The 17,824-nt window shown below is 34.5% G+C and overlaps 3 non-coding genes across 3 annotated transcripts; all 3 read left to right on the top strand.

Moving 5' to 3' along the window:
- Positions 1-7,742: 7,742 nt before the first annotated feature.
- On the top strand, positions 7,743-7,951 carry LOC139887448 (small nucleolar RNA Z112). Its single transcript, XR_011773280.1, has one exon. It is a non-coding gene; the product is annotated as a small nucleolar RNA Z112 (small nucleolar RNA).
- A 70-nt stretch (positions 7,952-8,021) lies between these two features.
- LOC139887462 (small nucleolar RNA snoR2/U65) lies at positions 8,022-8,178 on the top strand. The gene has a single exon (XR_011773294.1). It is a non-coding gene; the product is annotated as a small nucleolar RNA snoR2/U65 (small nucleolar RNA).
- Positions 8,179-8,247: 69 nt separating this feature from the next.
- Positions 8,248-8,330, top strand: LOC139887451 (small nucleolar RNA snoR77Y). Its single transcript, XR_011773283.1, has one exon. It is a non-coding gene; the product is annotated as a small nucleolar RNA snoR77Y (small nucleolar RNA).
- Positions 8,331-17,824: the final 9,494 nt, after the last annotated feature.

Raw genomic sequence — 17,824 nt, 5'->3', positions numbered from 1 at the left:
AAGTCTCTTATAAACCAAGACATTCTTGGAACGTTCTTCAAATGTCTTACAAACTTATCTCGCTTTAAATAGTTGTGCCGAAGAATTCTGACCGACTCTAGACAAGATTTCATCAATCATGTCTCCGGGTAGGTCTCTTAAAATATTGGGTTGTCTATCCATTTTGTGTTTTTATACTGTAAAATAGACAAGAGTTAGATTCATAAAAAAAATACTTATTAATACAAGCAATTTTTACATATATCATAAAGCATAAGCACACTATATTACATATATTACACCACACAAATACAACTATCTTATTCCGACTCGCTTGTTTCTTCTTCTTCGATTTTGGTTCGTTTTACCAAGTTTCTAGGGATATATGATGTTCCCCTAATATGAGCCGTCGTTTTCCACATTGGTTTAGAAAAACCTGGTGGTTTAGAGGTTCCCGGGTCATTGTTACAACTTAAGGACTTCGGGGGTTGACGATACATATAAAGTTCATCGGGGTTGGAATTAGATTTCTCTATTTTTATGCCCTTTCCCTTATTATTTTCTTTTGCCTTTTTAAATTCAGTTGGGGTAATTTCTATAACATCATCGGAATTCTCGTCGGAATCCGATTCATCGGAGAATTGGTAATCCTCCCAATATTTTGCTTCCTTGGCGGAAACACCATTGACCATAATTAACCTTGGTCGGTTGGTTGAGGATTTTCTTTTACTTAACTGTTTTATTATTTCCCCCACCGGTTCTATTTCTTCATCCGGTTCCGAATCTTCTTCCGGTTCCGATTCTTCTTCCGGTTCCGACTCTTCTTCCGGTTCCTCTTCGGGAACTTGTGAATCAGTCCACGAATCATTCCAATTTACATTTGACTCTTCATTATTATTAGGTGAGTCAATGGGACTTGTTCTAGAGGTAGACATCTATCACATAATATCAAATGCGTTAAGAGATTAATATATCACATAATATTCACATGTTAAAAATATATAGTTTCCAACAAAATTTGTTAAGCAATCATTTTTCAAGTAAACACGGTCGAAGTCCAGACTCACTAATGCATCCTAATAAACTCGATAAGACACACTAATGCAAAATTCTGGTTCTCTAAGACCAACGCTCGGATACCAACTGAAATGTCCCGTTCTTATTGATTAAAAACGTTACATATTAATTGATTTCGTTGCGAGGTTTTGACCTCTATATGAGACGTTTTTCAAAGACTGCATTCATTTTTAAAATAAACCATAACCTTTATTTCATAGATAAAGGTTTTAAAAAGCTTTACGTAGATTATCAAATAATGATAATCTAAAATATCCTATTTACACACGACCATTACATAATGGTTTACAATACAAATATGTTACATCGAAATCAGTTTCTTGAATGCAGTTTTTACACAATATCATACAAACATGGACTCCAAATCTTATCCTTATTTTAGTATGCAACAGCGGAAGCTCTTAATATTCACCTGAGAATAAACATGCTTTAAACGTCAACAAAAATGTTGGTGAGTTATAGGTTTAACCTATATATATCAAATCGTAACAATAGACCACAAGATTTCATATTTCAATACACATCTCATACATAGAGATAAAAATCATTCATATGGTGAACACCTGGTAATCGACATTAACAAGATGCATATATAAGAATATCCCCATCATTCCGGGACACCCTTCGGATATGATATAAATTTCGAAGTACTAAAGCATCCGGTACTTTGGATGGGGTTTGTTAGGCCCAATAGATCTATCTTTAGGATTCACGTTAATTAGGGTGTATGTTCCCTAATTCTTAGATTACCAGACTTAATAAAAAGGGGCATATTCGATTTCGATAATTCAACCATAGAATGTAGTTTCACGTACTTGTGTCTATGTTGTAAATCATTTATAAAACCTGCATGTATTCTCATCCCAAAAATATTAGATTTAAAAGTGGGACTATAACTCACTTTCACAGATTCTTACTTCGCCGGGAAGTAAGACTTGGCCACTGGTTGATTCACGAACCTATAACAATATATACATATATATCAAAGTATGTTCAAAATATATTTACAACACTTTTAATATATTTTGATGTTTTAAGTTTATTAAGTCAGCTGTCCTCGTTAGTAACCTACAACTAGTTGTCCACAGTTAGATGTACAGAAATAAATCGATAAATATTATCTTGAATCAATCCACGACCCAGTGTATACGAATCTCAGTATTGATCACAACTCAAACTATATATATTTTGGAATCAACCTCAACCCTGTATAGCTAACTCCAACATTCACATATAGAGTGTCTATGGTTGTTCCGAAATATATATAGATGTGTCGACATGATAGGTCGAAACATTGTATACGTGTCTATGGTATCTCAAGATTACATAATATACAATACAAGTTGATTAAGTTATGGTTGGAATAGATTTGTTACCAATTTTCACGTAGCTAAAATGAGAAAAATTATCCAATCTTGTTTTACCCATAACTTCTTCATTTTAAATCCGTTTTGAGTGAATCAAATTGCTATGGTTTCATATTGAACTCTATTTTATGAATCTAAATAGAAAAAGTATAGGTTTATAGTCGGAAAAATAAGTTACAAGTCGTTTTTGTAAAGGTAGTCATTTCAGTCGAAAGAACGACGTCTAGATGACCATTTTAGAAAACATACTTCCACTTTGAGTTTAACCATAATTTTTGGATATAGTTTCATGTTAATAATAAAAATCATTTTCCCAGAATAACAACTTTTAAATCAAAGTTTATCATAGTTTTTAATTAACTAACCCAAAACAGCCCGCGGTGTTACTACGACGGCGTAAATCCGGTTTTACGGTGTTTTTCGTGTTTCCAGGTTTTAAATCATTAAGTTAGCATATCATATAGATATAGAACATGCGTTTAGTTGATTTTAAAAGTCAAGTTAGAAGGATTAACTTTTGTTTGCGAACAAGTTTAGAATTAACTAAACTATGTTCTAGTGATTACAAGTTTAAACCTTCGAATAAGATAGCTTTATATGTATGAATCGAATGATGTTATGAACATCATTACTACCTTAAGTTCCTTGGGTAAACCTACTGGAAAAGATAAAAATGGATCTAGCTTCAACGGATCATTGGATGGCTTGAAGTTCTTGAAGCAGAATCATGACACGAAAACAAGTTCAAGTAAGATCATCACTTGAAATAAGATTGTTATAGTTATAGAAATTGAACCAAAGTTTGAATATGATTATTACCTTGTATTAGAATGATAACCTACTGTAAGAAACAAATATTTCTTGAGGTTGGATGATCACCTTACAAGATTGGAAGTGAGCTAGCAAACTTGAAAGTATTCTTGATTTTATGTAACTAGAACTTGTAGAATATATGAAGAACACTTAGAACTTGAAGATAGAACTTGAGAGAGATCAATTAGATGAAGAAAATTGAAGAATGAAAGTGTTTGTAGGTGTTTTTGGTCGTTGGTGTATGGATTAGATATAAAGGATATGTAATTTTGTTTTCATGTAAATAAGTCATGAATGATTACTCATATTTTTGTAATTTTATGAGATATTTCATGCTAGTTGCCAAATGATGGTTCCCACATGCGTTAGGTAACTCACATGGGCTACTAAGAGCTGATCATTGGAGTGTATATACCAATAGTACATACATCTAAAAGCTGTGTATTGTACGAGTACGAATACGGGTGCGTACGAGTAGAATTGTTGATGAAACTGAACGAGGATGTAATTGTAAGCATTTTTGTTAAGTAGAAGTATTTTGATAAGTGTATTGAAGTCTTTCAAGAGTGTATAAATACATATTAAAACACTACATGTATATACATTTTAACTGAGTCGTTAAGTCATCGTTAGTCGTTACATGTAAGTGTTGTTTTGAAACCTTTAGGTTAACGATCTTGTTAAATGTTGTTAACCCAATGTTTATAATATCAAATGAGATTTTAAATTATTATATTATCATGATATTATCATGTATGAATATCTCTTAATATGATATATATATACATTAAATGTCTTTACAACGATAATCGTTACATATATGTCTCGTTTAAAAATCATTAAGTTATTAGTCTTGTTTTTACATATGTAGTTCATTGTTAATATACTTAATGATATGTTTACTTATCATAGTATCATGTTAACTATATATATATATATATATATATATATATATATCCATATATATGTCATCATATAGTTTTTACAAGTTTTAACGTTCGTGAATCACCGGTCAACTTGGGAGGTCAATTGTCTATATGAAACATATTTCAATTAATCAAGTCTTAACAAGTTTGATTGCTTAACATGTTGGAAACATTTAATCATGTAAATATCAATCTCAATTAATATATATAAACATGGAAAAGTTCGGGTCACTACAATCTTTATGTCGGTTAGAGATACCGTGACGGTACTGACGGCATGTTAGTTCCGATTAAACATCACGGTGCTCTCAGTCTAGCCGGGAAGGTTTTGCGCTTTCTATTTATTCCAAGTGTTTCTTCTCAGTTGTAGTTATCATGAATGTCTTCATGATGCCGGTTATGTGTATGTCATCCGGGCTCTTAGTCTAGCCATTTTTTCGGCATGGTAAAGTTGTTGAGATGATGTCGGATGGATATTGGGAACGGGTCCGTATTCCGAGACAGACGGTGCCGGGTAAGATCCTTGTCGTGATGCTTGCTTATTTTGAGACGGATCATTATGCGTATCATTAAATAGGTTCCCGTAAGGTAGGCCAAGATTTTACATTTATAACCATAAGTGGCACGACCACACTACTTCTAGTTCATACAACAAGTCGAAGCACTCATTTATAGGGATGACATCGGGTTGGGTTTAGGCCAGGTTTAGGTAATCACGGACCCGAACCCGGTTAAAAAACCATGTCCCAAACCCGGTCCTATACCCGTCGGGTCCCTATTTACTTACTAACCGTCGGGTTATCATGTTTCCCCACGGGTACTACTAACTCTAAAGTTATCGGGTTTTCTTGTGGGTATCGAATATTCCGGTTGTTGGTCATTATCATTCATCATTTAATTTTTTAGGTTAAAGCCAAAAATAGGCTACAAACTTACACAAATGTACTGATGTCGCCCACAAACTCATTTCTGTCCTACTGTCGCCTACAAACTTATAAAAAATGTGCTGATGTTAACATTTCGTTACCGGTTACCATCTGAACCGGTAAAGTTAATTATTTAACTTTTTTTATTCATTTTATATGTCCCGATGTCGCCCATATACTTTCAGTTGTGTCCCGATGTCGCCCATATACTTTCAGATGCGTCCCGATGTCGCCCATATACTTTCAGATGCGTCCCGATGTCGCCCATATACTTTCAGTTCTGTTTTGATGTATCACCGACGTGTCATGACTACTTAGAAGCCACGTAATCAACCATTTTGGTTGACGGTTAAAAAAAATATTTTGTTTATATTAGCACATTTTTTATAAGTTTGTAGGCGACAGTAGGACGAAAATAAGTTTGTGGGCGACATTGGTACATTTGTGTAAGTTTGTAGCCTATTTTTGACTTTAACCCCACTTTTTTTCAATTTATTGTTCATCACGTGATTTAAGTGATTTAACAATTTGGATGGTCTAGATTAAGTGCTCATTATTAGTTGGATGGATAGGATTTAGTTCTAGCTACAATTGTCACTCAATTATGATTTTTTTTTTTTAAAGTGGAGTAGAGAATAGAGATTGATCATGTTTTTTTTTTGAACGGCTGGTTAGTTGGTTACTGACTCACGCACCCGAAGGAGGAAACCCACTCTCGAATCTTCGCACAACCTTATTTCAGGATGTGAACCCGACCGGTTTTGTCTGAGGACCCCACCCACCAGAAGTGGAATGGTGATTCAGCCATATGGGAGAAAACCTCCCCTCCCAGGATTCGAACCTGCACCACTAGGTAGATACAAACTCTGCACAACAGGGAGTGGCCACCCAGGCTAGGCCCGGATGATTAATAGAGATTGATCATGTATGGTGCATGTGATGGTTAGTTTGAGCTTAACGAATCTGTTACATTTGATTTTCTCGCTGATTCACTTGCTTTAATTCCATTACGAATTATACTATAAATGATCAGCTGAATGTTCTGTTTCCCGGGGCGAATCGATCAAATAATGCCCCCTACTCTATTTATAAACAAGTGTTCGAAAGCTAATCGACTTATATAACTCATTTCTTCTTATCACTTCCTCCATAAAATTTCTCCTCTGAACTTACGAAAAAAAACTCAACTGCACTTAAAAAACTCAGAACTCCAGATTTGATGTCCCTTAAAATGTGATGCCCGGGTGCGATCGCCCCTGTGGCCCTACCTTAGGGCCGGCCCTGTAAATGATTAGCAACTGATATAGCTTAGTTCAGTATGATTGTAAATTGTTTCCCACTTTCATTGTAATCATTTGATTTGAAGGTTTTTAAGTTTCTTAGAAGTGAATTTCCTAAGTATTTTAAGAATGGTAAAGAGAAAATCTTAGATATGATAATGGCAATTCTTAGATATGATTATCGTTTTAATTTTGACTGTAACGTTTGGTTCTTGATTCAATGAAGAAGATGAAGAAATAATGGTGTGTGATGTGCAGTGAAGATGATCTGGTCAAAATTCTTGTTTTTTAACAGCAACACATAATCACCTAGGGGACTTAACCACCCACGTTTTCATCTCTTGCAGTCGCATAACCGCCCCAACTGCTGCTTATGAGAAAACTTGGCCCAATCCGAGGGCATGAGCAGTAAAACCCCCTCCCCCACTGCCCTCGCAACGCGATGTGCGAAAGCACTCTTGGGTGAAATTCAAGGGTAAAGGGGCAATCTTGTATGCAATGTTGCATATCACGAAAGTTGAACTCCTGACCTCTCGCTAAGAGAGACATGTCACTACCACATGAACTACAACACAAGCTTTTAGGTCAAAATTCATACATTATATATGTTGATAATAATACATAAACATTAAGTTTATAGTCAACATTGCTGATTTCTTGAATATATATCCTTAATTGAAATAATGATTATCAAACAACTTATTAATATGATTATATTAATTTATCTATTTATTTATATTATTTATTTATAATGATTAATATGATTAAACGCACTATTTGTATTTTTAACTTCAATTTTGTTCATTACTCATAGGTGATTCTAAATCGTTGTTAAAATTATTTTGTTCGATACTATCGATGTTTAACCTATTAACAGGTTAACATTATCCGTGTAATTTCATGAATTTAAATCAACGAAATAATTAAGATGAAAATTACATATGTTGACCCTTGTTATCAATCAAGTTATAGTTTTAAAATAAAATAAAATAAAAAAATAAATACCAATAAATTAAATATAAACGAGTACAGCATAGTCAGTATATAGTAATAGTATATTAGTATTAGTATTCTACAAAGCCCAAAAAGAATGGGCTTAAAGTGGCAAACTAAAACAAACTTTCACGGCCCAGGGCTCCAGGCTAGATCCCTATCTAAAATTAGGGTTTACTAATATCACTCTCTCTATATAAACTACATTAGCCGATGACAATAATAATTCATACGCAAGTCATTCTCTTCTTTTTCTTTTCCTTTTCCGTTTATTAAATTAGTTCTACTATGTATTTTTTCCCTTCTAAAATTTAATCTTTTGTGCGTTTCTTAATTTCGATCATATATATAGATATTTAATTTTATTTATCTAAAAATAAGTTTCCGATGAGGAAGAAATCCCCAAAAAAGATAGGAAGTGCCGTATGACACACATAAACAGCAGTTTTTCACGGCGCCACGTGTTCCCATCCACCGACAAACTGGTTCTCCGATCATTAACACGATCTTAGTTCTGTGTTTGTTGGTCGGGATTTGTGGTTGTTGCGTTTTACTGTGTGTGTACGATTTGGAACGGGTCTCTGAGGTTTCTTTCTTCTAAATAATTATTTGCTAACTTTTTTTATACAATTATTTTTTTTTAAATTATAAATTTTACAAGGTTCGATGCCACGTCGACGGTAGCTAAAAAAATGCCTTGACCGACGCCGATGCTATGATTGAACCGATAATAAGCTTTTGTGCGCTTCGCAATATTATAGGAACCTGTGAACTGATTCTCTGTTCATTCACAGAGCCGGTTTTTGCGATTACATTATTTTCTAATTTTTGTTTCTTAAATTTGTATTTTTTGGGTGAAGTTTTTATATTTATGATGAATGATGAATTGCCAATGAGGATTAACTTTAAAAGTTGGAATTACCGACTGATTTAACATTGATGACACAGATCGACTATCTGAGGCCTTATTGTTTTATTTTTCTTAAAAACAACAGTAGTAAATTTTGATAAGTTAACTCTTGGATTTCGATGGTGGTGAAGTTATTTTCTGAATAATCTCAACAATTTAAACAGAGAAACATCGGTTGATGATAATTGTATTGTTACTATGCATTGGTTGTTAATGCTTAAGAACATGATAATTAACCGTGTTTCTTTGTTTAAATTGATGGTTTTATTCAGGCTCGGTATATTTGATCGTGTGCGTTATATCTCTAACAATATGTTAGAACAACATACAAGATCTCACTGATGGCGTAATTTACTTGTATACATTACCAAAATAATTGTCGATACAGCCAATTATTCGGGGATTATTGTTATTTGTGTTTCTTTTAAACCTGTAAATTTTTATTTAAATGAAATCAATGTAATTTTTTATTGTGGATTGTATGTAGGTTATTTGTAATCTGTATTTAATAAATAAATGTGATGATTTTTAAGGAATTTAGGTGTAAGCTTATTTGGGTTTTTATGTGGGTTTTTATTTGTGCTTTGATTTAGTTATTTTGAGTAAAATCAATGAATTTGAATGACTGATCTTGAACTTTAAGAGTTTAAGCCCAACTGTTATATGGTCAAATCACATATCAATATCAATATGTATACTTTCTCTGTTTCAGATTAATATTCTAAACATAAAATACAGTTTAGGAGTGAAGGCACACTGTTAGTCAAAGCATCATCAATACGGTTAACTCCAAGTCAACATCTTATACTTTTTTTATTTATTTTTCGGTCCTCCCTTAACTTTTTACTTTATTCTACAAAATCTAAAAATTTACTTAAATTTGTGTTAAAATGTTAATGTTAATTACTTTTGAATGTGAACGACTTGACAAATTTGATTTTAACTCAACTGAGTAAATCCAGGTAAACAAGAACAAGAATTATTTTTTAAGGAAGAATTCACAAGTACAAAAAAAATAAGGAGAATACCCCTGCACAAGAAACAAAATACAACGAACAAACAAAAAAACCGAAGGATGTTAAAGATCGCATTCGTCGAGCATTGCCGTTGGATGCGATCTTAGCACTTTTGTTTGTTCGTTGTGTTTTGTTTCTTGTGGGGCGTTTTCCCCCTTATTTTTTTGTACTTGTGAATTCTTCCTTTTAATAAAAATTCGTGCCTTTCAAAAAAAAGAACAAGAATTTTTCATTCCATACAATCATCTGTTATACATATAACCATCAATATCCATTCTAACATATACTCCTTTTTATAATAATGAATTTTCAATTGTCAAAAAAATACATTTTAAAACTGTATCAATTATATAAATTTCATTAAATATTATATTATATAATATAGAAATTTTTAAAAACAAATCAAACATGACACTAATTACGAGACTATATTCATATAGCCTTTAACATCTATTATATAAATTTCATCAAATATTATAATATTATAAAGCAGAAGATAATTTTAAAAGACAAATCAAACATGACACTTATTACGTGACTCATATAGCCATCAACATCCATTCGTAACTTAGAAACTGTTTACATAAGCATTAAGAGCACGAGATGTCCGTATAACTTTGTCAAGTTCCATTTTAGTGTCGAAAATGGACTTTAAAATTGATTATAGTGAGGCGTCGTTTAGTGTCGATTTTAGTTATGGACCAATAGAAAAATAGGATAATTAAAAAGAAAAAAAAGAAAAAAACAGTTGAAACCACTGTCGGAGGGGAGACGGTGGCCAACGACCCCGAAATCGACACTGAGCCGATATCCATTTCTTTTGGTGTCCTTAGTGTGAAATCGACCACGGATACCGTGAGCTCTAATGGGCTGAGTGTTTTGGAGGGCTTATTCGGTCACCAAGATGACTTGTTTACTTGAAGTTTAAATTAATAAGATGTCTTCATGGAGAGATGTTTCGGTCACCTAAAAAAGGGCACTTGTTATTATTCTACCTTTTCCCTATATTACCCATCTGCCATCTCTAGTTTCTACCTTTATTTTTTCATCCTCTATATTAAATCCCCAAATTCAAGAAATTACCAAATCGATAATTGGAGTATACGGAAAACCCCGAAGTATTTTTGTTCCCAGTCTATAGTCTAGACATAACCGAAACCATCTGTTGTTTCTACAATTTTTCCTATTTTGTTACCTTTTTTCTATTCTTTAAATTTCTACAATTTTTAAATTGATAGATCCAAGATGACCATAACGAAAGTGAAGTTACAATCTCTAATTTCTACAATCTCTTATTCGATAAATTGAAGATAATAAGGGAATAACTAGGGACGATGTTTTGATGGAAGTAGTTGAGTTACCATTTCCGTTTATAAGTGTGTATATTTTTTATAAGTTTATAATTGAGTTACCATCAGCATTCACCCATTCGATGTTGAAGTTGTGATTTCGGTTAGTGCATTTGTTTTAAAGTTGTTAATTTGACCCATCTTTCGGGTCAATTGAGCCTTGAGAAAAATTATGTATGACACTTTAAAAAGGTAATGGGTATCGATTCCTAAAGTACAATGAGAGATAGGTCTAATAGTCTTGTATATGGGTCAAATTAATAGAGCATAACAAGTTTAATTCGTCAAACATTTATATTTACTAGTTTAAGGACCGTGAATTCACGAGTTTGTTAAAATAGTAACCAAACTTTGGTAATTAACACGAACTTCGGGGATTGATTTCAGCATAACCAAAATACATGATGAGAAAAATCTGAACAAACAAAAATACAAAACGTATGAAGCAAGAAAGTCACATTCTAATCAAACAAACTTGAAATCTTACTTGAATCATAAAACAAATGTTACCGAGTCTCTTTATTGAATCTTGTCATCATATCTGCTTCTTCCAAGTCAATTGATCAAATAAACTTGTAACCCAATTAATATCATAAACCCCAAACAACGTATTACATTTTAGAACCGAAAGTAAAACTCAGATTTATAAAGACAATTATAAAACTATAGAAAAACATGAAAGTAAAGTAATACCGTAATGCTTTCGATCATCATCTTCATCGTTGAAACATCGATTGGCCCTTTATTACTTTGAATTAGCACATGTTCATTGTCATCTTTCTTTTACAGTAGCATATAACTTACCTTTGTTTAAAAGAGATGTTCTTGATGCCAGTGGCGGATCTAGAAATCTTTGTCACTGGTAGCACTAAGGTCTGTCCTATTTTTTTTTTTAAAAATTTTGTTGACAGGGTAAAAAATTAGTAAAAAAAAAAAAAATCTTAATAGCGATTTAATATATTTTAATAATAGGAGTATTTATTTTGGAACCAAAAAAATAATACTACCTCCGTCCCACCAAAAAAAAAATCTTATTAGTGGGATTTTCTAAAACTGTGTGCAAAAAGTAAGCGGACACTTGTAATGAGACGAAGGGAGGGAGTAACAATTAAAAGAATCAAACTTTTGAGTTTTCTCATTTTCTATAGGATATATTCATAATAAAAATAAGATGGGGACTGTAATGGATATTTAATCAAAAATGGAGGTACTATAAATGTAAAATGTTAGTGGGCTCTTATATGTATCCCTTCCAATGGTCTCTGCAACTTAAAATACTAGATCAAAAAGATTTCATAGTAATCCTTTTATGTCATTCTTCTTTTTTATAAAGCACTTCTATCAAAATCCCAATTTATTTGAGAAATAGATACTTCGTAATCATCCTTATCTTCTATTCCGATTTTTTTCAAACGGATTTTCAATTCATTTTCGAGGTCGGCGGGAGTCACGGTTGCACCACAGCGGAAGTCACGGTTGCACCACTACCCCTGGCTATAATTATTACTCTTCACCACCAAGATTCACTGGTAGCACGTGCTACCAGTGTTATAAGAGTGGATCCGCCCTTGCTTGATGCCCATATAGTGAAACTTTAAAAAATAGAATAATTATGAATAAAAAGGAACTGTAGGCATTTGATCAAACACTTGATAGGCATCAGCTTCAGTGAAAGTTAAGGCCACAGCAGCCACCTCCTTCCTCAACATTTTGTTCGTTAGAACCCTTTCGATCAACACTTTCTCATACTCTTTAATTGGTTGAATCGTATAATTAGGCTTGAATTTTTACATGAATCATTACAAAAAAGTTTCAAAGAAAATTAAATTAAATTAAATAGTCATAGTAACCAAATATAAAGAACTTACATCAATCAACTATCATCAAACTAAAGACTTGGATATTGAACCCTTGTACCTGCGATATAAAACAAACAACAAATTAATCTACAAAATCATAACACATTATCAACAACCATTTCCGATTCACCTTCCATTTTGGTAATCGATTTCTACTCAAACACAAATAGCACAAATGTATCTCCATTTTTTATGTGCGCAACAAAATACAGTAGCTATTTGCACAACAAAATCCAGATTTACGTTTCATGAAGAGGTTTGTAAACGCAATCGAAATTACAAGGTGTGTTTAAATAAACAACATAACAAAAAGAATTCATCAGCTCAAATACCTTGTAATGGGTCTATCACCAAACGGTTTCGACTTCAACTAATCAAGGTTTACAAACCTTTATATTTCAATAACGCGTCTTATTCTTTGCCTTTATTTTTACGACAACGATGACAGTCTTAGGCAAGGATACGTATGTTAAAATACAATGCAAATTTGGAATAATATGGAATTTGTAAATATGTATGGAAAAATATCTAGATATTAATATGTATAAGAAAATATCCAGATATTAATATGTAAAAGAAATATTTAGATATTTATATGTAGAAAAATCTAGATAATATAGATATTTGTAGGTGAGAAATATCTAGATATTTATCCATGAAAATATCTAGTGTGTAGAAACTTCCATGGACAAGTATAAGTAAGGTGTGAGTAAGTGAAGTGTGAAGTAGAGAAGAAGTAAGAAGTGAAAAAGAGTTAGAAGTAGAAGTTGTGAAGAAAAAAGAGTATGAGTTGAGTCTATAATATTGTAATTGTTTCTTTGTATTAATAAAAGAGTTCTTTGTTAAGTTTCCCGGTTAAGCCTCAGTTTGTGTTTAAGTTCTTAGTGCACTTGTGTTGTATCTATTATATGGTCGGCTTTTGCCGCCTAAGTGATATATGGTCAATTATACCGCCTGAACGATATATGGTCGACACTGTCGCCTAAGTATTATTGTGCACTAAGGATTTATAAAATTAAAGGCTAACCAACGTCAAAGTGTTGGTGTAGTGAGTGAGTATAACCTAGGTCCTCTATAGTGGGTGTGTTGGGCTCGTCGAAGCTTCCAACAATTGGTATCAGAGCGGGTCGTTCGGGACCATTGCTAGTGGAGGTACTCATCGGTAAACGTTGGACGTTTACATTGTCTTGTTAACACCAAGGCCATAAGGGAGATTCTATCAGAGCACAGTTAGGAACTGTGAAAGCTCATTGGTCTGGGACCAAGCTTATTGGACGTTGGACGTCATGATGGCAGATCTTGCAAGTACGAGCAGTGGAATCAAGAGTCTCAATAACCACAACTATGGTTATTGGCGGACTTGCATAGAATCCTACCTACAAGGACAGGATTTATGGGAAATAGTTGATGGCAGTGACACAACGCCTCCACCGAAAGAAAATGTCGAAGCCTTGAGAAAATGGAACATCAAGGCTGGGAAGTCTTTATTTATATTGAAGACTACAATCGAGGAGGATCTATTGGAGCACATCCGTGACGAGAAAACACCAAAGGCAGCTTGGAAAACTTTTAAAAAATTGTTTTCAAAAAAAAATGAAGCACGCCTCCAGCTCTTGGAAAATGAGCTCGCAGGTATCTCACAAGGAAGTCTATCTATTTCTCAGTATTTCACTAAGGCGAAATCTATTTGTCGTGAGATATCTCAACTTGCTCCTGAAGAGAAAGTGAGTGATGCAAGGATGAAGAGAATTATCATCCATGGCTTAAGATCCGAGTATAATGGATTTATAGCCGCTGTGAGAGGATGGCCTACTCAACCATCATTAATAGAGCTGGAGAATTTATTGGCTAATCAAGAGGCATTAGCCAAGCAGATGAATGAAGTAACCATAAAAGACGGAGAAGATGCACTCTTCACCAATAAGAAGAAAGCAACATCTCGAAGACAAGAGGCGATGAAAGAAAGTAAGACATATGGGTGGAAGGGTCACCCAAAATCAAAAGGCAACACTTCAGGGGGAGCTCAACAAGGAAAAAGAGATCATCGCCAACAATACGGGGAAAATGATAAGAGAAAGAATGGTGAATGCTTCAATTGTGGCAAGAAGGGTCATTTTGCTCGAGATTGTAGATTCTCCAGAAGGCAAACTTTCGAAGGAAATGTGGCCGCCGCAAGAGATGAGAAGAAAGAGGTCACATTCGAAGCATCCATTAATGAGAAAACTTGGGATGCAGAAGCAGGACTCTCCATTGAAGATGACATGGATGATCAAGCTCTTGCAGCAACCTTAAAGTCAAAAATAAACTACAAAGATGATTGGATCATTGATTCTGGGTGCTCAAATCATATGACCAATGATGAGACGAAGCTGCAAGAAATGGATGATTACAAAGGAAAGAGAGTCGTGTTGACAGCCGACAATTCAAGGTTATCTATTTCTCACATTGGAAAGACAATAATTCTAAGTGAAGGTGGATCTCATAAGCTTCAACTCGAGAAGGTGTATCTTGTCCCTGGCCTAAAGAAGAATTTACTGTCAGTACCACAATTGATAGCAGAAGGGAATTATGTGCTCTTTGGACCAGAAGATGTGTCCGTATTCAAGAGAGTGAAGGTGGTTGGCAATCCAATTATGCAAGGAATAAGAATAGAGTCGGTCTATGTACTATCTGCTGAAACAGCATATGTGGATAAGACTCGAAAGAATGAGACGGCTGATCTGTGGCATGAACGTCTTGGGCATTTGGGCTACAATAAGTTAAAGGAGATGATGGTGAAACTCATAGTAAATGGGCTTCCTGAAATTGATATCCGAACAGATACAATATGTGCTGGATGTCAATTTGGAAAAGCTCACCAATTGCCATTCAAGGAGTCACAACATCAGTCCAAGACACCACTAGAGCTCATACACTCAGACGTCTTTGGCCCAGTGAAACAAACATCACTTGGAGGAATGAAGTATATGGTGACATTCATTGATGACTTCTCAAGGTATGTGTGGGTTTACTTTATGAAGGAAAAGTCGGAGACTTTTCAGAAGTTTAAAGAGTTCAAGAAGAAGATAGAAAGTGAGCTCAATAATAAGATTAGGTGTTTACGAACAGATAATGGAGGAGAATATTTATCGACTGAGTTCAATATCTATCTTGAGAAGCATAAGATTAGAAGACAATTAACTTATCCCAATACTCCACAACAGAATGGAGTCGCGGAACGCAAGAATCGTCACCTTGCCGAAACTTGTAGAAGTATGCTTCATGGTAAGAATGTGCCAGGAAGATTTTGGGTTGAATGTATGAGAATGGCATCATACGTGATAAATAGGCTTCCACAAACCAAGTTGGGGTATATTTCACCATATGAAAGATTATGGAAGATCAAGCTGATCGTCAACCATCTCAAAGTTTTTGGATGTGTATGCTACGTCTTCGTGCCAGATCATCTAAGAAGCAAATTTGATAAGAAGGCAATTCGGTGCATTTTTGTCGGTTATGATGAATCAAGAAAAGGATGGAGATGTTGTGATCCAAATACTGAAAAGTGTCATACTTCAAGAAATGTGGTATTTGATGAAGCTTCTTCATGGTGGTCACCTCAAAAGATAGAGCTTCCAGAATCTCATGGATTAGAAGAAGTTCCAGAAGAAATAGAAGAACATAAAGAGCAAATAGTAGATCCAACTAAAGAATGAGAAGAGTCGTACTCTAAGGAAACGAGTCCATGGAAAACTGGTGTGCATCAAACTGTATCCAAGGAGGTTCGTCCAAGCCAAATGGATGTCGAGGAGCATGTACAAGAATTACAGAGATCAACAAGACCGAGGCAACCTAATCCGTGGTATGCCAATGCTGCTCATGTGGATGAATCAATACCTATTGAGCCTTCTACTTATGAAGAAGCAGCACAAAGTCGAGAATGGCAGAAAGCGATGGAAGAAGAAATTAATGCACTAAAAGAAAACCAGACATGGATTTTAGTTCCAAAGCCAAAAGATGTAAAACCAATATCTTGTAAATGGGTTTACAAGGTGAAGACTCAATCAGATGGCTCCATTGAAAGGTATAAAGCTCGAATTGTTTCTAGAGGTTTTTCTCAACAATATGGGCTAGATTATGAAGAAACGTTTAGTCCAGTGGTGAAGATCACAACAATTCGAGCTCTACTAGCTTTAGCCGCTAGCAAATCTTGGAAGCTGTGGCAGATGGATGTCAAGAACGCTTTCTTACATGGAGAACTTAACAAAGACATTTATATGGATCAACCAAGAGGCTTTGAGAACAAAATCCATCCCGAGCATGTCTGCAAATTAAAGAAAGCACTATACTGTTTGAAGCAGGCTCCAAGAGCTTGGTACGGGAAGATTGGCGAGTTCTTGGTACAAAGTGGTTTCACAGTTGCTCCTTCAGATTCTAGTTTATTTGTGAAACAAGATCAAGAAAAACTAGCCATAGTGCTAGTATATGTGGATGACTTAATCATCACGGGAGATCACTATGAGGAGATCCAAAGGACAAGAGAGAATCTATCTATCAGATTTCATATGAAGGAGCTTGGAGAACTCAAACATTTTCTTGGACTCGAAATAGAGCAGAAAAGAGAAGGATTATTTCTGGGACAACAGAAATATGCGCGAGATCTTTTACAAAAGTACGGAATGCTTAATTGCAAACCTATCTCAACTCCGATAGAATCCGAATACAAAACTACGAGCAGATGAAGGAAAAATTCTTCAAGATGTTACCATGTATCGAAAGATGGTCGGAAGTCTTATTTATCTCACACTAAGCCTGCCAGACATATCTTATGCAGTTGGAGTGGTTAGTCGATACATGAGCAATCCGAAGAAGCCTCACCTTGATGTTGTACGACGCATCTTAAGGTATGTTAAAGGCACTATCAACTTTGGTATTTTATACAAGAAAACAAAAGAATGTCATGTGACTGGATATTGTGACGCCGATTACGCCGGAGACTATGATACACGACGGTCAACAACTGGATACATGTTTAGTCTTGGATCGGGAGTAATATCATGGTGCAGCAAGAGACAACCAACAGTATCCTTATCAAGCACTGAAGCAGAATATCGATCAGCATCATCAGCAACACAAGAAATTACATGGTTGAAACAACTAATGGAAGATCTTCATCAATCAACAGACTATCAAGTAGAGCTTTTCTGCGATAACCTATCAGCTATACGTCTAGCAGAGAATCCAGTCTTTCACGCAAGAACAAAACATATAGAAGTACACTATCACTATGTTCGCGAGAAGATCCTTGAAGGGGAGATCAAGATGGTGTCAACAAAGACAGATGAACAAG

This window comes from Rutidosis leptorrhynchoides, chromosome 1 (genome assembly GCF_046630445.1).
Source record: "Rutidosis leptorrhynchoides isolate AG116_Rl617_1_P2 chromosome 1, CSIRO_AGI_Rlap_v1, whole genome shotgun sequence".
In the NCBI taxonomy this organism is placed as follows: domain Eukaryota; kingdom Viridiplantae; phylum Streptophyta; class Magnoliopsida; order Asterales; family Asteraceae; genus Rutidosis; species Rutidosis leptorrhynchoides.
Note: the sequence above shows the minus strand (reverse complement) of the source record. Positions and strands in the feature narration are given on the sequence as shown.